The following is a 23,870-nucleotide window of genomic DNA, read 5'->3' on the forward strand; positions in this document are numbered from 1 at the left end:
ATATTGCCTTCTTAAGATCTGTCTTTAATCTAAATTGTGTCTCTATGAACTGACTCAGAATATTGACCTGAGAGCAAGGGTTATGGGACTTAACTTGTTCTATTTGAGATTTAAAGAGATGAATTCCAGGATGTTTCCATTTCGGTGTGCATTTGGTGATCTGAACTACTTTTTGCTCAGAATTGGAGCTCTGTGTTTGTATAGAATTTTCTTGCTACACAATCTGTAGCTAAGCTAATTTCAGACATTGTATGCATGTAAAAATATGGAGCTGCACTAAAAAATTCTATAATCTAGATTTTGGGCTAACTCAGATTTACCTGAGTCAATTAGTAAAGTTTTAGGTCACATGGTATTTTTTTTGGGGGGGTCTTTTTTTGAGACAGGGTCTCTCTGTAGCCCCAGCTGTCCTGTAATTCACTTTATAGGCCAGGCTGGCCTTGAACTCACAGAGATCTGCCTGCCTCTGCCTCCCAAGTGCTGGGATTAAAGTGTGCGCCTCCACGCCCGGCATAAATGGCATTTTTAAAAGTACGCTTGCTGGTGAACAACATTCATCTACTTTCCCCCCTAGCCCAGAGACTCTTAATGTAAATTAAGTCAGTGGAATAGTGGGACGTTATGTTCCCCTAACTATTACAGAGAAGCAGAGAGGCAAGTACAGAATGTCTACTGAGTGACCAGAAAAATCATTCAAGAAAAGGGAGAAGACAGCAAACTCCTAACACCAGGCTCATTTCCAGCATTTGATAGTCTGTCTTTCCATTGTTCAAATCCCCTTTCTTTTTATTCCATTTCGTTCTTCTCCTCATGCATTTCTTTGTTTTCTTTTGACCAGATTATGAGGTAAATTTTCCATTCCATCAGAATATCATCAGCCATTTTGAGCTGGTAAGAAAATGTCTCTCTTCTGTGAGCTTCACCAAATGGATAGTGCTTAGCAACTGCTGGAGGTGTGTAGGAAAGCCTTTCTTCTCTAGACTGTCCATCCACAATGAAAGCTTGTCTCGGCCTGAATCCTGCCATGCTCACAACACACAAGAGATGGAGAACACAGGCCCCAGGCCCTGGGGTCAGTCATTGTGCCTTCAAATTCTAGTCTTGCCATTCATAAGCTCTGTGACCTGTGGCAGGACACATAAGCTCCCTGGGCTTGTTTCTTCAACTACCAGTGAGTCATATCAGAACTACATATAAAGCTTTAATACAGTGCATTGCACACAGTGAGCACTCAATAAATACTGGCCTTTTCTGTGACAGGGTTGTTCTAGTTTGCTTTGTATTGCTGTGATAAAACACTGACCAAAAACAACTTGGGGAGGAAAGGGTATATTTCAACTTACAAGTTACAGTCCATCACAGAGGGAAGCCAGGGAACAAGCTCAAGCAGGAACCTGGAGGCAGGAACTGAAGCAGAGGCCATGGAAGATGCTGCTTACTGGCTTGCCTGGTCCTGGTCTGTATGCTACCTGCTTTCTTTTTTTAAAAAAATATATTTTATTTTTATGAGTGTATTGTCTGCATCTATGTAAGTGTACCCATGGTGTGCAATGCTTTTGGAGGTTAGAAAAAGGCATTGGATCCCCTGGAACTGGAGTTACAAACCATTGTTAACTGCCATGTGGGTACTAGGAATTGAACCTAGGTCCTCTGTAAGAGCACCCAGTGCTTTTAACTGCTGAGTCATCTCTCCAGCCCTCAGCCCACTTTCTTATACAATCCAAGACCACCTGCCAAGGGGTGATACCACCTGAGCCTCACATCCAACAGAAGAAATTCACCAGCTGAAGTTCCCTCTTCCTAGGTGTGTCAAGTTGACAACTGAAGTGATCCAGTACAAAGGTCTAGAGCCTGGAAGCTCATAGCCTGGGCATGGAGAGAACTCTGTCCTTCAAATAGCTGTCTAACTTAAATAGGTTGTTAATTAGGCAAATATGGACCATTGGAACTTTCTGAGCGGAGACTTACTATTGAGGAACAAAACTGGCCATTTCCTAGGGCTCAACACAATACACATAATATTCTCCCTGCTTCAGCTCCCTCACTCATTAAGAAAGGCTCAGGATTCCTGTCTTATAAGATATGCATGGGAAGCTGGCATTCATATAATATGGAGGCAGTGCTGATATATAAAAAGTGCTATTTGTGGACTAGTGAGATGGCTCAGTGGGTAAAGGCACTTGTCGTCAAGCCTGAAAACCTGAGTTTGATCCCCAGGACCCACATGGTGGAAGGAGAACCAGTTCCTAAAAGTTGGCCTCTGACATCCACACAAAAGCGGAGTCTCATGCATGCCAGGCAAGCACTCTATCACTGAGCTATCCTGGGCCCTAGAAAGTGCTATTGTTATGACCTTTAGCTGTAGTGTTTGATATTATTTTTGTTACCCTTAGGTATAATTACTGCTTCACTCACATCAAAATAGCCTGTGCATTAAGCTCTCTTTTTGCTTCTTCCAGTCAGCCTTTCTGAGTTGCCGTCACACCCCCTCTGCTACTTCAAAGTTTGGTCTCAGTTTATTTGATTGGCCCACCTACCCCATTTCTTCCACTTCTACTGTCTATTGGCTGCTGTATATTCATTGAGAAAGTGATGTTACCTTAGCTAGCAGGTGTTCCTATGTTGCCCTTTTCTTATTCAGACATTGACCCTGGTGGGTCTGGAGAACCTTAGCTCTCTCCATGATATTTATGCCAGTATTGCACCAGTGGGCATATCTTGCCTGGCAGGTTAGTATTGTAGATCATAGGGCTCACAGCTGGGTAAGCCCTCTGACGCCTTTTCTCCAGCAGTAGCCTGTATAGCAACACCTTTCAGCACTAGTGACATTTACTTATGTATTCTTAGTAGGGCTGGGGATGGAATCCAGAGCCTCACACATGTGAGGCAAGCATTCCATCACTGAATTGCGTCCCCAGCCCTTCGCCAATGATGTTATCCTTGGTAACATCACATCATTTATCAAATACACTTTTTACTTCAGAATTCTCACATGCTAAAGTATTCAAGAGATCACCCAAAGGTAGAAGTAACTAGGTTCCTAAAATTGCATCCTTTTGGACACTGGGCAGGCTTATTTAATTGTTCTCAACCTCATCAGACCCAACATCTCCTTTTCATAATAAATAGTGTCGAGGGCCTCCTTCACTGCTCTAAAATGAAGTTTATACATAGCACAATAATTACAAAAAATCAGTATAATATGTTTCATATAAAACAAAAATAAAAGGCACATAATTTATTATAAAATAATAAACATCTAGGCCTATATATGATCAAGCACAAGTATTCTAGAAGCTACCACGAAATGGTCAGATGCTTGCATTTATGTAAAAGGTTTCCATGAATGGGATAGACACACGTAGATGGATGTAAGGCCCAAGTACAACGGGCGACTTGTCATTGGTGGTAAACCACCTTAGAGGAAGACCCAGAGTAAACAAAACACCATCGCCCTTGATTTTCATGGTGGTTTCATTACTGGAAAAATCCATGACTTATTAACCATATGTGAAATATCGTATTAAAACATTTAAGCATAAGATGGAGTTAAGTCAAGATAATTATAACCAGGTTGTTCATCTACATGCATATTTTCTGGGACACTGAAGAGCTGTGGACAGAGAACAGGTTTGATTATTAGGTCTTCCCCACTGAAGGCCAGTGGTACCCTTCTAAGGGATGGCAAGCAAAGCAGCCCTCAGATTTCTAAAACCTGGAGGCCGTTCTGCCTGAGTCAAGGTCACTAGTGAGGTTCAATCACTGTTTTGCAGTTCCTCAGGTTTGTGTGGCTTACACATCAGGACAAAGCTGAATTAGAAGTCAAGTTTGCCAGCTACTAATATGTAGGATTGTTGAATCATCAAGTATACTTATTGGGAACTTCAGATCAATGCTGTAATGGAGTCAATTCACATCACATATGCACACATGTATGTACATGAGCACATAAATACGAGTGTACACATGTGTACATAACATAAGTATGCACATGTACCCAAATCACCACATCTCCACTGCTGCCACCACCACCACCACCACCACCACTACTACAAGCCCTATTCCTACCCAAAACCTTCACATCGAACAGAGGAGTAAAGTCAGGTCCTCATGCTGGCCTCACAGGCCTGCACAACCTAGTCCTTGTCTGCCTCTCTAGCTTTATTTTAAGTAATTTCCTCCTTACATATTATGTTCCCACCCTGCTGACCTGCTCTCAGTTACCAGAAGGACTTACTGTCCTTTATGCCCCAGGACCTTTGCACAAACAATTCTACCTCTCTGGGTTCCTCTGGCAAACCTTTGTTTATTTGGCATAGCTTGGCCACTTTCTCAGAGAGCTTTTCTCTGAGACCCTAACACGCCTCCTTTTCAGATGTTTTCTAAGCACCCTTTCTTGACCACATACAGAGCTCACAGTTACGTATTTGTCTGTGTGTTTCCGGGTTTATTACTTGATGCCTCTAACTAGGCTGAGCCTGAGGGGGAGACAGCAGTGGCTTTACCAGCTCCACGCATTCCCAAAGCCCCAGCACACAACATAGTGCCCAGAACAGAATTGCTGGATCCATGAATGGCTGAGTAATTGGGTTAGCTGTGTGGAATGAGTTTCAGGCTGACTGGAAAACAGACACAGTGGGAGAAACAATCATGGTCGCTCCTGATGAGCAGCATCATAATGCATTGATTCTAATTTGTTGCAAAGAGAGAGAAGCATGCTATTTGAATCAGTTTGTTTGGCTTAGTTGTTTTCAACCAAGAGCTCGTGGAGTACAGGCACTTGGCTGTTTGGATGAGTCAAGGCCCCTACATCTGTCTGCAGCTGGCTTCCTTGCTGGAAGGTACTGGAGGAAAGTGCAGTTTTGTGAATTTTGGCTCCACAGAACTCAACTTTACCAGCACCCTCTTCACCCAGTCACTATTACCGCCAAGTCACTGTTACCGCCAAGTCGAGTCTTATCTCTTCAGAGACTTGGTTTTGTGGCTTTTGTTTTGTTCCTTTCCAAACTTCAGTCCTTGGGCATCACTTGCATTAATTTGGTACTTGCACATATTATCGGTATTGCTACTTATTGTTTTCCTTTGAATGTAACATACTTTGACATCAACATAGACTTTAGTTTACTCAGAAATGGTAATACACACGAACTCCTCGATATATGAACTTATCATATTCATTTGGGAAGGAATGTTATTGTTCTTAGCAGTGCTCCTGTGAGGGAAGCATCCCAAGGTGGGAGCACAGCTTCAGGGACATGTTCAAGGTCAAAGAGTGAGTGGAGGTACAGAACTGGGATTCAGAGTATCTGGCTTCTGGTTCTGTCATGGACTGTCCCTGTTACACCCAAGAAAAACATTCATAACTTGGTTCTCCTTCCACTCTGTGCCCTCCATAAATATGAACTACTATGGGATGCTCATGATGCCTTCCAAAAACAAATTTTTCCATAAAGTGTGTTCCCTGAGCATGTTGCATACAGTGCCACATAGCTTGTATCTCAGGGCTACCCTTTTTAGTTGTCTCTTCCCAATAGTAATTTTCTGGCCCCATTGTGAGCTGTTTCCTTTGCAAATGTTACATTCTTGTTGGCATTACCAGGATGTTCAGTTTTGATCCATGCTATTTTACATCCATATAAACATAGGTGAGCTTCCTCAGGAAATAGAATGTATTTTTCATGATAGAGTGACTAACTCATCCACAACAACAGCTTCTGAGTATATCCAAGGAGTTACCAGCCTGGAACCATAGCAACCCTCCAGGAGGACACAGGTTGTCTCCTACACTGGATTTCATGAAGGGGAGGCCACTGGCTTCTGAAAGATCCTCCATTCTCCTGACAGCTGGCATTATGGCACTGTACAATTTCAGAAAGGTCAAAAAGCAGCTGCTGACATTTTTACATCTCCAGTGTTGAGCAGAGCACTTGATAAGTGATTACTAAGTAAATAGTAATTGCATGATAGGACTTAGTCACTGTAGGAGGTTTGGGGCAAAGAGAAGAGATCTGGAATCAGGTGAAGTCAAGTCTTCTATTTTCATGCAGAAATTAAGAGTGCAGGCTTGGGAGTTACGCCCAGGTTCTGTGCCTTTGGTAAATTTCGAACTCCTTATGTTCATCAGCAGTACATCAGGATGTACATGTTCCAGTGTATCGTAGGACTGGTCTGGTGCCAGTCAGTGCAAGAGGATCTTTACAAATGTTAATTGACTTCCCTTTCCTTAGTAATGCCAGAAGTCCACAGAGCCTGTGACCTTGTCTTTGTAACACACTTAATAGAGAACACAGGCATCCTGATATTCAATACAATCTGCTTAAATACAACTGCTGTCCATTTGGCAAAAAGCAGTGACATTTTTGATACTTGATAGGGTTTGTAATCTTAAATTCACTGAAAAGAATTCAGTCTTTTAGTGCATGCCCTGCTTGATAGAGGTGTCCCCTGTACTGTGTATTCAATTACTTGCTGCATAATAGAACCGCATGCACCATATACAGTTCCTTCAGAAGGTGAACATTATGTTCCTCAGGTGGCTCAAATGACTTTGAAGTACTTGTCAGGAACTGGCCGTCCTGTGCAGTGCTGTAACGGTTCAGTTCTTGGTGGTATTTTGGTTCTGAAGCCCTTGCTCAGAATATTAAAAAGGGCATGTGGAGGCCTCATTCCTTTGCTTCAAGAACTGTTATTCTGTAAGGCTGGAGTCCATGGTCTCCTCAGAAGAATGGGCTTCAGTGTCTAAGCACTGTTTTGAATTTGGTTCACTGGCATTGATTAGTAAATATAACTACTGAATCTGATCAAGATGGAGTGATGATCCATGTTTCATCCCAAGTGAGGTGCTGTGCTGACTGAACTGGACAATTCTAGTTCAAAAGCAGGACTTCTGAGATCATTCTACCATCTTCTCTGCCAGGACATGATGGTGCTTTTCCACCATCATACACACACACACACACACACACACACACACACACACACACACAATGACTGAGTTCTCTCAGATGCAAAGTTGGGAAACGAAGCATTAAAGCTTGTTAGACTTCATCTGGGTCAGCAAAGTACTTGTGGATTCTGAATGACAGGTTAAGATTCCTAGGTTCTTCTCATTCTTCATGGCAGTTATATCTGGATTTATTTTGTTCAAACTGGTGCCCAAGATCAGGAGACTGGACCTATTGGGGTTTTCCCAAAGCAGTTCATCCATTGACTATCCAGACACCATCACTATGCAATATCTAATTCAGGCTGTGAAGCTAAGAGTGAGGAGAGCAGAGGCGGGTGTTCTAACATTCAGCAAGGCATGGTGATAGAGACCTACAGCTCTAGCCTGGCTTCAGTTTCTCAGGACTTGGGACTGGTTTAGAATTTTCTTAAGACTTTCTAGACGGTGAGGCAACTACATTGCAGTCTTTATCCTTAAGCAACAATGATTAGGAGTTGAATCTTGTATGCTGATAGGCTAGGTTTCTAATTTCAGCACCAGTAACATGTAGGGTTGGATGATTCTGTTTGGAGGTGCTTATCTGGGGCATTGGGGGATGCTGAGCAGTATCTTTGGCCCCTGCCTCTAGATTTACTAAATCCAACTTATGACAACGGAAAATATTTCTAGAGTGTAAACTGGAGGAACCGTTATGGAAATCAGTGTGGAGGTCCCCCAAAGCTAGAAATACATATGCCATATGATCCAGCTATACTACACCTGGGGATATACCTCAAAGATTCTATATCCCACTACAGATATCCTTTCTCATTCATGTTCATTGCCGCCATAGTCACAATAGTTAGGAAATGGAATCAACCTAGATGTCTATCAACTGATAAATAGACAGTGAAAATGTGGTACATATACCCAATGGAATTTTATTCTGCGGCAAAGTAAATGAGACCATGAAATTTACAAGCAAATGGGTAAAACTAGAGTAAGGTAGTCCAGAATCAGAAAGATAAACACCATATGTTCTCTTCCATTTGTAGATCCTTACCTCAAATCTTTAGATTTGTATTTAACCTGGAGTACCCGTGGAAGCCAGGAACTAGCAAAGGGCTGATGGGTGGGGAATGCCTTAAGGGAGGGTAGATAGAATAACATAGATGACATGAAAACAGAGAGGGTCGATTTTGGATATGGAAAGTTCAAGCATGGATGGATATGGAGGAGTAATGGAGAGAGAGGGAGGGTTAACTAAAACTAAGGATGTATGAAAAAGCCATATGGAAACTTACTGCTTTGTAAGCCAATTAAAAAAATCTAAGTTAAAAAAAAGAGTTAGAAGGGAGACATTCTGCAGGTCTGGATAATGCTGCTTCTAGAAGCCATGGGTTACTAAACAAAAACCCTAGGTCTAAGTGTGTGATACCTCTTTATGAGCTGTTGATCAGGGAGACCCCAGAAGTCCTCAAAATAATGCAAGCTCTCGTCTCTCTTCTTGGTTGCCCAAGAGAGCTGACTGATAAAATTGTATTGCTGAAGACACCACAGACCTTAGTTGCAAGGTATAACCAAGGTATAAACCAAGCTGACGTGAGTTGGAAACTCCTTTCTGCTGTCTAGATTTCATAGTGCCGAAAAGTGTCATTATACAGGCTACTGATGGAGAAAGGAAATCAGAGAGCTTATCTAGCTGGAACCCTATGATCTACAATACTAACCTGACAGGTAAGATAGGCTCACAGGTGCAAAAATGGTACAACTGTTATAGGGGCAACCAATCAGTCTATGCTTGGATTTGATGCCTACACCAACACAAAGACTTCATACCTGGTACTGTAAGCCATGTCAAAAGACCATGGCTGAGGAGGTCTTAGACCCCTGAGGCAGACTTGATGTTATTTAAACTGTCATGGTGCCAAGCTGCCTTCTAAATCCTTATGTTTATATGCAGACATAAGTGCTACTCCCAGCTTTAATCAGAAAAGCCTCTTTGCAATGAACAACTGTGAATGCAGAGACGTGTGGCTGTTCAAGGTGTTGAGAATAAGAGAGGGATAAGTGCTCAGCCCTACCCAGGACATTTATACTATTCCCTCTAAGGCTCAGGGAACTTCACAGGAGAGAAGGCAGAAAGAATGTAAGAGCCAGAAGATAAGGGTAAGGGCTGTGAACTTCTGCCTTCTAGACATGGCACAGACAATACAATCATGAACTCATAGCAGCTGTGACTCCCTGCAGTAGGCCTGTACAAGATTGGGCTTATAGAGCAATTAATCATGAATCAGGGAGGGGCTTGTGGGGCCCTACTCCTCCCTGCCAAACTGTTGGCTATTGATGGATTCTGGGGAGGGATCATCATTGTTTTAAGTTGTGTTCCCACTGAAGATCCCACTAGGCTCCAATGGATAGTTTCAAAACTGTGATCACAGAGATGATCCTGGTTAGACTAAAAAACAACAATAAAGTCATTAATACAGGAAGAGAGGTCTTGTAGAATGTAGGAATGACTTTTACAAAATGGACAGAATCTGGACTAATGACTTTTACTTAACCTTGCAACTAAATAGCTACTGCAACCGAGCTGAGCCATGTGTTCTTGTGACCTGGACACCTGACCTTGATCCCTTAGAAACCTGAATTTGCCTTCTACCCAAGATAGTAAATGAATGTGGGTATGCTTGAGAACTAGCGAATCAAAGTGCTGAACATCGTGTATTCATGTTCGTATCCTCATTGGAAACAATGAAAGTTGAGAAGACTGACACTGTGCATATGAAATGTTTGAAGCTTAGGTGTAAAAGGGTAAAATTGATGAGATAAGGTGGATACAAACTTGTAGTCCCCTAATTGATGCTGGAGAAATGGGTCATAATAAAATATGGGTGAGGCTCAGCAGCACAGTTCAGGAAACATCTGAAAGAATGGGTGCCCTTCAAGTTTGGGCCCACTCTTAAAAGCTAAAGTTGAATCAGGCTATTTATTCAAGTATAACTGTAATGGTGGCATAGAAATGCTATAGTAAGAAGCAGCAGGGGTAATGGAGGAAGAGAGACTGGGGAGTTATAATAATCAGAATGAACATGATACACCCACGAGATCATCAAAGAACACATTCAATAAAAGTTTAAAAAAAAAGGAAAATTTCTAAGTAAGGCCAAATACCTGCTTGTTGGGTGAGGGTGAGGGTGGCCACATTGCCCTTGGTTAAAGATCAATGAGGTAGATTTTAACTTTGGGAGATTTTTACTGTCGTTGTTACTGTTATTATTTCGCAGTGCTAAGGACCGAACCTAGGGCCTTGAAAACACTGGAGAGTGCTCTACCATCCCAGCTCCTGGGAGATTATTTATGGTCACCACAAGAAAGTCTCTTTGGGTGTATTCTAGCTTTTTGTGGCTGTCCTGGGGGCTTTGACCTCTCAGCTTCCAGCAGAGTCAATTTTTAATGTATTTGCAGGCTGGCAAAGGGCAAACCAAGAATAAGAAAGCAAAAGGTGTGTGCGGTGGAATCCTCCTCCCTCTTTCCCCTCTCTCCAGTTTATCTACCTCTGTAAATTTTCCAGAAGAGAGGAGATGGGATGTGGATGATGGAACCCTGACTGAACCAGCAACCCTGCCCTTAGGAAGCCCAAGGCCTGTAGGTAGAACTGGTGGCCTGGGGCTTTTGGAGCTTTGAGTAATCCTGATACTTAAATTTGGGCATAGCAATGTATTACAGACAGCACTGAAGATGGTTTTTGGAGCACGTGGGGTCTCTGCCAGGGCACTTGGCAAAACTGCAATGTAGGCAAAGTTCTTTTGCCACCACCTCTCGGCTTCCTGCTCCCTGCCCTGCAGACACATGGTAGCCTCATGCTGCCCTCTGGCTGCTCAAAGGCCACCTCGCCCAGGCTGAGCCATCTGCTGCAGTGTCCCCTGCCCTGTTCTAGCTCTCCATCCCTGAATGCTGATTTTAGCCATTTGGAGGGTTAAGAGTAAACATTCAAATACTTCAGACTAAGGGGTCAGCAGGTTTAACCTGTTGGGGGTGGGATGCTCTGACTCTTAGAAGCTTGCCTCCTTTTAGGAGGTCTCTGGAACAAAAGGTGTTGGCCTGGCTCCTCCATTTTCCCTGAAATGAGCACAGGGGTTGTGTATTTTCCAGCCACAATCTCTTATTCCTAGTGTGCCTTGAATTCTGTAAACTAGAGATCTCATTTAGAAAGAGGCTCACACAGTGAGCTGTGAAAAGACCCACATTTCTTAGCTTGGCATATGCTTTACAACAATCTATCTTTCTAACTTCTTCATTCACCTAAATAATAGTGGGAAAGATGAACACAGATTCTAGCCCCATTTTCTCCTCTAATAACCCAGATACTACAGTGAGAGGTCACATAAGAAACCAGGTGAAAACAGCATGTCAGTCCAGGGTAGGTTCAGGAAGTCTGGGAGCACGTTGTATGTGGAACTGATCTGGGGGTTCATTCCTGGCTGTCAGAGGGAGGAGGCTTCCTGTCGCTGTTCTTCCCAACTCCATCTGCCTATACCTGGCAAGCTTTGTCATTGGTCTTTGGCTTTGGATATGGCAATCTTCTCTTTGGAACAGTTTATCTCTCTGAAAACTCCTAATAGCCTTCATAATCCAGCTTTGCGCTTACCTCCAGGGGAATTCCTCTGACTGCCCACTGCTCTCTCTGCTTCTCTCTGCTTTGCTGTGGCTCCCTGCCTTACTGCCAAATTAAACTGAGCTTCTTTTTCCTTTGAGCCAAGTCCTTACAAGTCACCTCTATGGAAATATATATCATAAGTATTTGTAATGTTCTGTTTACATGCCAATCTTCCCCATTAAATGGTCTTCAAAGCCAAGGCAGCAAAACATGTTTCTTTTTAACCGGCAGCTTCTGGCATGGAGCCTGACACGCAGAAGTGCTCAGTAAACATCACTGAATGAACCCATTTAGAATGGGGATAACAGGATGTTCTCCACGCTCTCACTTGGATTAGCCTGTGAGGCCTATAATATATACAGAAAGGTCTATACGGCATATTTGTTCATGTAACCACAGCCCAGGTCAAGAAATAGCCCTGGTATGCTTAACTCATCAGTGGCTGTCATCTTGGTTGTCTTCTCTTTGAACTGAGGGTGTTGCTACAACAGACTCAGAATTCTGTATTTGACCTGAAGCTGCTGGGTTCTTTTTTCCATACAGAACATATCTTCAATCATAGGCCAGATAGTCTACAGATCAAATATTTGACTCAAAGCCAAGCAAATTCAGTCAAATATCACTTGGCAGAAGTGGTCCAAATGTAGCTTTAGGAAGCACTGGATGGTGTCTCACAAAATCCTACTTCCTTCTCTACGTACTGCCTCTGGGCTCGTGTAGATTCAGCCGTGTTTGAGGACAAACAATGAATGCACGTGCTTGTTGGGATTGTATGGTAATTGTTAACCTGTGTGCAGATCAGTCTATTTGTTGGCTGCTGTTCATCCAGCTTACTTAAAAAAATCAGAAGGGGTGTACTTGGCTCTGCTTTCAGCAGAGATCAACCATCTGCCCCACTGTGTTCGGTCAGAACACTGTGCCTTTGGAAAGGCTGTAGTTGTAGGACACACAGCAACTGCCTCCAGAGTGGGGCAGCTCGGAGCTGGTGAGCTCTCTGTAGGGCCCACCCCATCCTGCTTGCTGCTGGGCTCACACAGCTCTCCCTTCTCTCCTCAGTACCTTCAATCAAATGCCTCCTTCCTTCCATCCCTCTCTCCTTTCCTTCTTTTTCTCTTTCCCTTCTAGATGTCCAACAATTGATCTCTGTGCATGTATCTGAATGATGGCTTCTTCAGTGAATATTTCTTGAACCTGGGTATAATTTTCTAAAATATATACTTAGCCATGTTTTGGGATATTATTAACTCTTGGATTCCCTTTCACTTCATATTTCTCCCATTAACCCCTCACTCTATGCACGTGTGTGTCATGAATCCATGACCTTTAATTTGATCTAAATTTGTAATCCCTGTATACCCACTCCTTCTACACTGTTGTCAGGGGCTTTGCCTTTCCTAGTTCTTTGTATGAATTCTTTTTGCTTACTTGGCCATTTAAAGCAGTTAACACCACTTTCCTCTGTGCCTTGCCTCAAGGTGTTTAATCACTGGCTGTTTTCCGAGTTTCTACTTTGTGCCAAATACTGCTTCAGATGTTAAAGATATAGCAGTGAACAGAGGGATATGGTTTTTGCTGTCATGGGGCTGACATACTAAAGGAAGCTTTTCAAAAATTATTACTCTTTAAATTTTTTTATGTGTATGACTGGATTGTCTGCTTGTGTGTTAGTGAGCCTGTGTCATTCCAGCAGTAATTCTGCTGGAATTACTGATGGTTGTTAGCTGCCATGTGGGTGCTGGGATTTGAACCCAGGTCCTCTGCAAGAGCAGCCAGTGTTCTTAACTGTTGAGCCATCTCTCCAGCCCCCAAAGGAAGCTTTTTGTTCTTGAACTGAACTGTCCATTATTGCACCTACTGGTGATGTACAGTGACTTAAGTTCAAATTTCAATTAATTACAATGGCATAAAATAGAAATTTCAGTTCCCTATTTACACTGTCCACATTTCAAGCACTCAGTAGCCATGGGTGAACAGCAGCTGTGGTGGCAGACAGCACAGATCTAGATCAATTCCATCATAGAAGATTCCTCTGGACAGGAGTGTTCTGGAAGAATTTTCTAGAATTACTGCTGTTCTGTGAATCTACAAACCACCTGTGGCCATACAGAGAGATGATTTATAACCACAGGGCTATAGATCACAATTCCATACACCCTCCCTTTGAAACGTAGATTATGCATAGTATGCCCAGGAGCTGTAGATTTATTTTCATTTGGAGCACCTGGTTTTTATTTACAAGATGGCTAAATTAATGTGATGGGATAAGATTTTGAGATATAGTTGGCTCTCTATTTCTGCAGACTATATCAGAGATTCAATGAGCTGTAGAAGGAAAATATTGAAAAAAAACTGTACCAAACATGCTATTTTCTAAACCCAAAGGCGTAACTATTCCCCTGGCATTTACATTGAGGTGGGTATTTGTAATTTAGAGATAATTTAAAGTATACATTTTTATATACCTACTCATGTGTGATACTGCACATCAGGGACTTGAGTATCTATGGATTTTGATACCCACAGGATGAGGTAGGGTTCTGAAGCCAATCTTCAGTGCCATCTGAGAGGATGATGAATCTCTTACTTTCCCAGCCTGTCTTTTGGGCAGGTGTTGGCTTTGTTTCCATCATCTCAGGGAAAGGACAGTTATCACACAGAACCAGAAACAGCTTGGGAGTCTTTCTGGCTGCTCACTTTCAAGTTCTCAGGGACCTTAGTGTGTTTATGGAAGGATGGCAGAAAGGAAGATTTGGAGAGCAGATTCAAGCATCCTGACAGAAGTAGGGCTACAGAAGAGAGAGGAATGTGCGTCTACACACACATGTGAATGTGGGCAAGTGTGAATGCTAGCTTGCCTGTACTTTGTGGGCTCAGGCTTCGTGATCCTATGAGTTCTACTGTGGGCAGCAGGGTCCCTGGGAGAGAAAGTTTCTAGAATCTGGGGATATGGAGAGACCTTGTAACTCTGCAGGTCTGAAGAGTTGCATCGACATTAGTAGAAAATGCTATGGATGTATGAGTTGGTAGTGCATCCTGCCCCATCCTTAGGGAAGGTAGAAGGGACATCTCAGGTGGTGATTTCCCCCAGCTTAGGAGGCTAGGTGTCAAAATGGAAATAAGTGGTATTGTAGCTTTCTGGCAGTCTCTGCATTTGTGGTCTGGGAGCCATAACCACCCCATAAGCAGGATAGTTTTCTTCTATACACATGAACTCAGCAACAACTGACATCATCTTCTCTGGTGGCCTATTTCATTGGAAGCAGTAGAAATATATTTTCTTGAGAAGTAAGCACATCTAATGCATTTGGAGAAAACTCAGTTGTTAGGAAAATGATTCTACCCTGGTGCTCTGGTTTCATACTTTGTTAACTGTTATGAGAAGGAAACCAATTTGGTTACATGGTTGGATGGTTTAGTCAGGAGTCAAAACTGCAGTCTGTGGGGCAGATCTTGCTTGCCTCCTATTTTTGTAAATAAAGTTTTATTGAGACATTGTCACACTCACTGATTTAGTTATCATATATGACTACTTTGGGGGCACAATGGTAACATTGCAAGACTATGCCAGAGACCAGATGGCAATGTAACAATAGCTAATACTTTCTGGGAAAATGTTTGTGGATACGTAGCCTGGGTTATAAATTCCTTAAAGACAAGGACCATTTCGGATTATCTTCCTATTTTTTCATAGAGCAAGATTTTGAAAGATGCAGCAGAACAGAAGATACTGCAGGACTGGAGTGAACTTTCAGCTCCAAGCACGGCTTCTTTAAGAGACTCGTGGGAACATGCCTTGCATTATAGCCGTCAACCTCAGCTGTTAAGCAACCACATCTCTTTCAGCTGTAATGCTATGTTTTCTTTCTTTCTTTTTTTTTTTTTTTTGAGAAAGGGTCTCACTCCTTCCTCAGCCTCCATGGGTGCTGGAATTACCCACCACCCATAGCTCTATAACATGATAACTTGGGCGTGATTGACCTTCAAAGTTCACGTATGGGAAGTTTAGTATGCTGTGTGGCATACCAAGCTATTGAGGTGGTGGGACCTTTAAGAGCTGGGGCCCACATGAAGGTAATTAGGTTATGAGGACACCTCCAGAAAGGATTAATATCAGTAGTGCAAAGTGGATTCAGTCTCTCAAGAGTGCATGTTTATAAAACAGGGCGAGCCTAGCCCTTCCCCAGGCTCTTGCTTCTTTTATTGCCATGTTCTCTTTTGTTCCCACGATTATGATGACATTCACCATGAAGCCCTCACCAGAGCCCAGCAGATGCCAATGCCAAGTTGCTGTGCTCATGAACCTTCATAACTGAGCTAAATAAGCCCTCTCTCCCTCACTGTTTGCCTCCCTCCCTCCCTCCCTCCCTCCCTCCCTTTCTTCCTCTCTTTTTGGAATCTCACCATGTATGCCAGGCTGGATTCAAACAGAACTGCCTGTCTCAGCCTTCAAGTGCTAGGATGATAGGTGTGCATCACTGGGGCTTAGATCAATTTCTTTTATTAAAAAAGACCTAGTCTTAGGGATTTTGTTATGCCAATACAAAATCAAAACCAATGGGAGAAATGTTTGTTATATAGATAATCTGGGATTTCTTGGCTTCCTACTCTGCAGAAAGGAGCCTCCAGTGTGAATGATGTTGGGTTTTGGTTGAGACTTGGAGCCTGAAGGTCTACCTACCTATCTCAGGTTGGTTTCTTTCAGAAACAACCCTAAGCAAAACATTCAAATGAATGTGATTTATTAAGGATGTGTCCTAAATGGAAACTACACGGAAAGTGGGAGCAGAACAAGAAAGGACAAAAAGTCCAACAGATACAACTTCAGATCAGCACATCCAGAACCTGAGCCACATCAGGCTCCACAGGGATCTCCAGAGTGAGCTGCACCTCTCATTCAGGAAGGTATTCTGTAGCCCAAAGGTAGGAGTTTGGGGGCTTAAATAAGAGTCAAAAGAACTATGGCCCGCATCCCTCTCTTCCCAACAGGCAGAATCAGGGTGTAGGATTCCCTGGGACACTTAAACTCTCAGGTCACCTTAGGCTCTCTGAGTGGTGAAGAGGCTGCAAGGGTCTGAGGGAAGTTATCAGAATGTGGCAGGTAAGCCCAGCATTAAAACCCACAGAAATGGAAGGCTGAGTGTGAAACTCTGGAAAAGGCAATGAGAGGGAACATGAGCAGGCACCAATGGTATCTGCCATGCCACCAACTGGGTATCTATGTTTATTACACATGGTGTGATATTATATGTCAGTGTGTGTGTGTGTGTGTGTGTGTGTGTGTGTGTGTATTTGAGACAGGGTTTAGCTCCAAACTCATAGTTTTCCTGCCTCAGCTTCCCGAGCGCTGGGATTACAGGCCTGTAGACCCGCACCACCACGCCCTCCTTGTCCTTGCATTTCTGTGATGTGGATGCTCCATTTTATTGTGCAATCATCCTTTTCTTCATTATATTATTTTTCCTTCAGAAGTAAATGGTTTCTCTGAGGAAACAAAAAAATCAGCTTTTTGTTGTTTTTATTGTTGAAGGAATCACCATTTTTTGATAAAAAATTAAAGATTTAAAAATTCTCTTTACACACACACACACACACACACACACATATATATATATGTATGTATTCCCTATGACATCTCTAAAGGGACACATGTTCTCTGTAGGATGGCATTTCCTTCGTTTGTCCGAAGTCTAACATTTTCACACTGCAAAGAACTTTTGACTAAAGTACACTCAGACTTGGGGACCCAGGCCATGTTCATGGTGTTCACAGATATTCACTTGGGAACTCAGTCATTTTAGGCATATTCTCTTTCATCTTTTCGAGTGAAGAGTTCAAATCCAGCTCTGTTCTCAAACTACTGCTTTTCGTTTGCCCCTGATGAGGGCTGCCCTTCATTGACTCAACCCATTTATGCCTTCTTTGAGGGCTGTGGCTAGTGTTGAGCTTGATGTCCCAGGCAGAGTCACCACAGCTTTGAGTTAGATGCAGATAGCCCCATATATTCTGTTTCTTCCTACAACTCTCAGTGTTCATGTCTAACATCACGTTAAGTTGTGTTGTTCTCCATTGTGCCTCTAGTATTTAACCTCTAGTGGTTACCTTTCCTAGCCCACAGCCAATCACATCTAGCTAGAATAAGGAGCGCTGCTGTTCTTTTATGAGTAATTTTATCTCGAAGTGTCCTTAGTAAACTTCATCTGCTTCTTTTCTATACACACACACATAACCCCTTTCTACACCCCTTCTGTTGGGGTAGTTTTCAGCATTGCTACAGAGTTTGGATTCTTCTCTTAACCTTACAGACTTCCATTTTTTTTTCAAAAATTTATTTATTTGTGTTTGATTTTATGTATGTGAGTGTTTTACCTGTATATGTATGTATGTGTACCATGTGTATACCTGGTGCACTTAGAGGCCAGAAAAGGGCATCAGATCTCCTTGAGATGGAGTTACAGACATCTGCCAGCTGCAAAGTGGGTGCTGGGAACTGAACCGGGGCCCTCTGCAAGAGCAGCAAATGCTCTTAACTGATGAGACATCTCTTCAGCCCCTAGACTTCCATTTTTAAGACCGTTTTTTTGCACATGTTGAAGAGAACAAAGTATAATATAACTTTAAAGGAAACTTACTGACTTGTCTCTGTTGAAAGGGACAAACACTTCTAATATTGTTTTCCTTCTATTGATAAGTTATCAACTTAGAGTAGTCCCAATAACCAGACAGGAGCTCAATGTTTCTCCTTCAAGAACAAATTTGGGGGTTTAATATAAAGCTTTATGAGAAAGTTTCAAGAATTTCAAATATATTGCACCTGCTGAAGCTTTATTTTCCCACAGGACCACCTCTGGGACTTACTTGGAGGGTTTGTGGCAGAGTAGATAAAACATGGGCGTTGGGGTCATGCAAACCAGGGTGAATCAAAAGTTCTCTGTTAAAGATACCAGAGCCCTTGAAGACAAATCTCTCCAAATAGCTGGAGATGCCTCCATCTTAGAGGAGACAGCAAAAACTGGACCCCTAGCATAGAAATGACATCGCTTGGCAAAAAGCCACTGATGACTTCCGAAAGGACGCTTTCGCACTGTTGCTCTGTCCACTCTTCCCACTCTGCCCTGGCTGAGCTTCCTCTCTCCTGTCCTGGCACGCTCATCCATCTTGGCTTTCACTGGAAATTATACTCTTGATCCTAAAATATGCGTGTCTAATCCAGCTCTTTATAATTAATTAATTTTTAATTTATGTGTATGCCTTCATGTATGTCTGAACACACGGGTGTCAGTGTCTCCAGCTTGCCTTTAATTTTTTTTTTTTTAACAGTCCAGCTCTTTCTACTGAACTTCATGGCTTTCCTCGTATCTTGGTAGGAACTGGAAATGCAATCCAACCCCAGTGGAACACCAGTTCCTGATAGAAATCCTCTCCCACGTTTTCTATCTCTGTAAATGATTTTTACACTTTAGACTAAGCCAGAAATCACAGCGTGATTTCCAGTTCCTCCATTTCGAAACTGCACTGCTATCCCTCTATACTCTCTGCACCATCTGATTCTTACCCAGGCCTTTCTAATTTTACCTCCTTAAGTCTCATGCTGCCTGTCTTTTCTATTCCTACTGCACTGGGAATGTACTTCTATTCCTCAACTCCTCTCCATGATCTCCTTCTCCCTCTCTTTCCAGATCCATCTGTCCTGCTTCCTGTCTCTTACCTCTCTCTCTACAGTGAGCCATTACACATCACTTGCTGTTCCTGGAATTTACCACACTAAGCCCCAGTTTGGAATGCTATTCTTCTTTCTTCACACGCCCTGCTCCCATCTGCCTAGCAAACATCTGCTCATATTTCAGGGCTCAGCTCAACCTTCCTTTTCTTTGCAAGGCCTCATCTACTGCACACATATTCCTACCCCATGTGGAACTGACGAATTTCCCCTTTGAGCTCCATCGTGTTACACATAGATCGTCAATGGTAGTTTGCCCCTCCTGAACTGTAAGCTCTTTGAAGGCAATGGCACTGTCTCCATTCCTTGGTTCCCAACTCATAGGAGCAATAAAATAAATACCTATCGAATGAAGGATTCTAAACTTAGTGCAGCTGTGAGCAGATGTTAAGTACATATCATGATAGTGAAATACACATTGATCACAGCAGTGTACTGAGTCATCACAGTAGCCTGATGCAGATAGTGCTGTTTTCTGTAAACCTAGCAAGCATACGTTTGCATCAGCAATAAGTCAGGTGGCTATCCTTCATGATGTGTGCTGACTTTCAGGGGGCAGGAAACGGGGACAATGGCAGCTGATACTGGCCAGCTTCCTTAGCAATTTGTGAAAATAAAATGTAACAGAACAATTTCCCCCTCCCCCGCAAAGTTGACCCTGGCCCAGACTTTTCTTGCCCGCCATACTTTCTTTGCTTAGGCAGCACTTCCAATGCTGTAGCTGTTAGGCATCAGTGTGCTCTGAAGCTGTTAGAGAAGGTGAGTTCGGAATACTAAGCAGATGCCCAGACCTGCGTTTTGAGAACTGGAGTGTAACGCCCGAGATGTGTACCAGCCACCATCCTCCCTGCTCTGCTGTTCTAAGCTTCACTGTAAACAGGCATGTTTCAGAGACTGGCTCCTTGAGCTGTCCTAATTTCCGTGCCCAAATTGAGGAACAATTAATTGGAGGCAGAAAAGTAATTCAGGGCAGTGTTTGAGCTTTCCATACACATTCTCCATCCTTGTTTGCAGTCAAAGCAACAGGGACACCAGGGCACCAAATAGCAAGGGATTATTTTAATAGCAAAACTTTGTACTAAATCAGCCAATCAATCAGAAACAAAGCCAAAAAGCTCTCCTACTTCAGATTACCTGTTAATTTCAGATGGAAAAGCCCTAGGCAGTAAGAAAAAACTTGACCCCCACACTAAGCAGATTGGATAGTTACTTCAGAGTGGAAATGGCTGGATAATAGTAAGTTGTCATGGTAAAAGTAAGTTCTGAACATTCTGCTTCCACAGTGCCATCTAAACTTGCAAAAATACTCAGAGAGGCAGAAAGGAGGACTAAATTTAGATCCTCATTTAATGCATTCAAGAGCATGATTCATTTCTCTCCTACCTCGGTACAGCCTGGGGAATCTGGTATACAGCAGGCAGCAGAAGGTGCAGTGTAAGAAGAAGAAGCCTCATTCACCGAGAGGCCAGAGCATGCCAGAGGCACCGTGCTTCCTCTGTCATTGAAGGTGGACTTCCAAGCACCCTAACCTCCAAACCACAGAGCCAGGTATCTAAGCTGATGAAATCCCATCTAATTTTAACTTTGCTCCAGCCTTGGTGTGGACAATGCTGGGAATTTTTCCTGCTCTTTTTCTACCCGTAAGTACTTTTTCCACACAAGCTCTCATGGGATCTTGGCCAGTTTCCAGAGGCCACAAGACATGGGCCATCCTAATGAGACCTCCTCAAAGAATGTCATAGTTGATACTGGTGTATTTAATGAAATGAAACATATTAATTTATTATTTACCAGGAATCGAACCCAGAGTCTCAAGTATTCAAATATGCATTCTGTTATTGAGCTACACCTCAGCCTAGTGTTGGTATATTTCACAACCCAGAGTCCAAGTCACCATGGTAGCCCTTAGTTGGGGCCTAGCAAATACACACACACACACACACACACACACACTCACACACACACACACACACTCTCACACACACACACAATGTCAATTTTGGGTTATTTGAAAAAACAAAGCAAAATAAAATACAAATACCAACCAACCAACTAACCGATCGACAACAGTGAGTTCAATTCTCATGAATAAAACCAAAATTAGGCCTAATTTCCAGGGCAAAGCAGACTATTGCGGTCTCTTCATTTTCATGGTCTTCTACGTCCAGTCATACCCTGTAGTCCTCCAATTCTGAATCCTAAGCAAGTACTTCATCTTCCTCAGATAATTTAGATTAAGGTGGGGCTGTCATTTGTATTATTCCAATATGGCTTGGGGGGGGTACTTGTTACTTTGTAATTTTTGTGTGACTTCATTTGTCTCTTTTTAGTTTTTAAGCACATTTGGAAAGTAACCTCACAAGTCTCATTCTAGAATTTTTGGCCTTATAGGTAATTTCCGTGTGAAATGACAGGAAAAAGATGAAATGTATACAAAAAAATCTACAGTTAGGTAACACTGCCTCCCAGAAGTGAGGGTGTTAAGAGCTGTCCTCCATTCTGAGGTGTGACATCGGTGTTAGAAACTCAACCAGAGGGCCCCACTGCGTATCCACATATATCCATCCCAATTAAGAAAGAGATCATTTCCCCCAACATGAAATGAGTCCAGCAACTTAGAAGTCAAAAACAACAGCAGTTAGATATGGAGCGCGTGCATCGCATTAGGAATGAGTCATCTGAGGTGTGTTTGAATGAGCAGCATTTGGAGAGACTACACAGGGCACATCCACAGCATGGGCTTGGTAGACCGTGGGCAGGGCCGCGGGTCCAGGTGGCTATGAGATCCGATCAGCCTGAACACATGCTTCACACACCAACCTGATCATGGCACAGAGAAGAGGCAACACATCGTAGGGCAGCATAAATGATTTGTTCCTTTCTCAAACAGCTTGGAATGGTTCTCCAGAGCAGTTCTAAATAGCCAGGTGGGGTAGCATCTGACTCTCATTGGGCCCACCCAGTGCACATTCAATCATTAATAGAACAGTGATGGTTAATGACCTTGACAGAACGTACTTTGAGATTTGGGAATGGCAGTCTAAATCCATTTGAGAAAGGACTGATCCTCTTTAGCACTCTAGACAGAAAACTGGCTGATTTAGCTTAGAACGGTGGCCACCACTGCAGCCAACTTGAGAACATCACAAAGAAGGGACATGGCAGGGGGAAAGGGGGTCACGAAGGTTATATTCATCCAAGGCCGGGTCAGTTACGTTTTGGGATTTGGGGTAGAAATTTATTCTCACACACATAGAGCACCAGAGGTCTAATTCACAGTGCGGGGAATCTATTTTCATATTTCACTCACACAAAACCTCTCTTAAGTCTCCAAGGATGAGGGGTTTACAAGTTCTAAACTATAATCAGCCCTTCTTTTTAAAACAGCAATAATAAATCCTCTTATCCAGCAGATGGTGGTGTTTGTTGCACTAGGCTGGGTCATAGTACAACATCAATAAATGGCCACTGTAGAGGGACACACTGAATCCTACTTGTAAAACACATCTGCACCTCCCCTTTCTCCCATTCTACATTGCCCAAACACCCATGGGGGCTTCTTCTCATTTTGGGGAAGAAAAGACAGCTTGAAAAGGCAAAATAATGTAAATGAAAGGAGGCGCTCTAAAGGAAATTCCCGTCCCTGGGAAACTGCCTTGTGAAGTCTGCACATTATCAGCCAAAGACATTATAACCTGGGATGGAGTTAAAATTTTTCCTCAGTGAGTTGGCTAAGTCTCGTGGAACAAATATTTGTTCCAATTAGGTGTTCTAAAAAGTCTTGCTTGCCTTGGATAACACGTTTTGAGGAGGGAAGGCTATTTGTTCAAAATATATCATGGAGGGGCAAATGACATGCTGGTGTATTCTGCTGCCAGATACACTTGCTCTCCACAGGCAGGAGGACTCCCAACCCTGAGTGTCATTTGTCCTTATGTTCCTGAGCCCCATCCTACCTGGGATGGGGAGGTGGGGGCTTGCTGACTCGTCCTTGTTCTTAGTAAGTTATACTACCTGGTTATGTAACCTTAATCCGTGTTCACAGTCCAGGGCTCAGATGACTGGGCTGTCAGCAAAAAAATGTCTGAAAAATGATAATTCAAAAATATTGGAGCACTGTTATTTCCAGAGCTAAACTCCTCTGGGAAAATGAGAAAGAGCTGCTCCTGGGTCTCCACTCCTCCAACTGAAAGGTGTTTCTTTTTGGATGCTTTCTCCCAAGTAATTTCCCAATGCCTGGTGTGCCTTGACATTTGGTCCAAATAAAATCCTGGAACAGACTCCTGGACTACAACTATCTTCCAACTCCACACAAAATGGGTGTTTATTACAGAGAATGAACATCTATTAGGGCTTTCGGCATTGGGGGCCTGTTGGCTCTCAGTCCACACTAAATCGCTTCATGATATAGATACGCTTCCCCCCTCTGGCATTTACAGCAAGCAACTTGGTCTATGGCCTAAGGGCATTTTCCATACTTCCTGGCAATGAAGTCTAGCTTCATATGAGTCTCAATAACACATAATTTAAGACAGTGGGAAAGTCAGTTGGAGAATAGTTTCCAATAC

At 42.9% G+C, this 23,870-nt stretch overlaps 1 protein-coding gene across 19 annotated transcripts in view; it reads right to left on the bottom strand.

The window, feature by feature from the left end:
• The window catches only part of Trpm3 (transient receptor potential cation channel subfamily M member 3), a 559,244-nt gene that overhangs the window by 30,743 nt on the left and 504,631 nt on the right, over positions 1-23,870 (bottom strand). The window lies entirely within an intron of this gene.

The sequence above is a fragment of the Nannospalax galili genome, unplaced genomic scaffold, assembly GCF_000622305.1.
Source record: "Nannospalax galili isolate Female #2095 unplaced genomic scaffold, S.galili_v1.0 scaffold761, whole genome shotgun sequence".
In the NCBI taxonomy this organism is placed as follows: Eukaryota; Metazoa; Chordata; class Mammalia; order Rodentia; family Spalacidae; genus Nannospalax; species Nannospalax galili.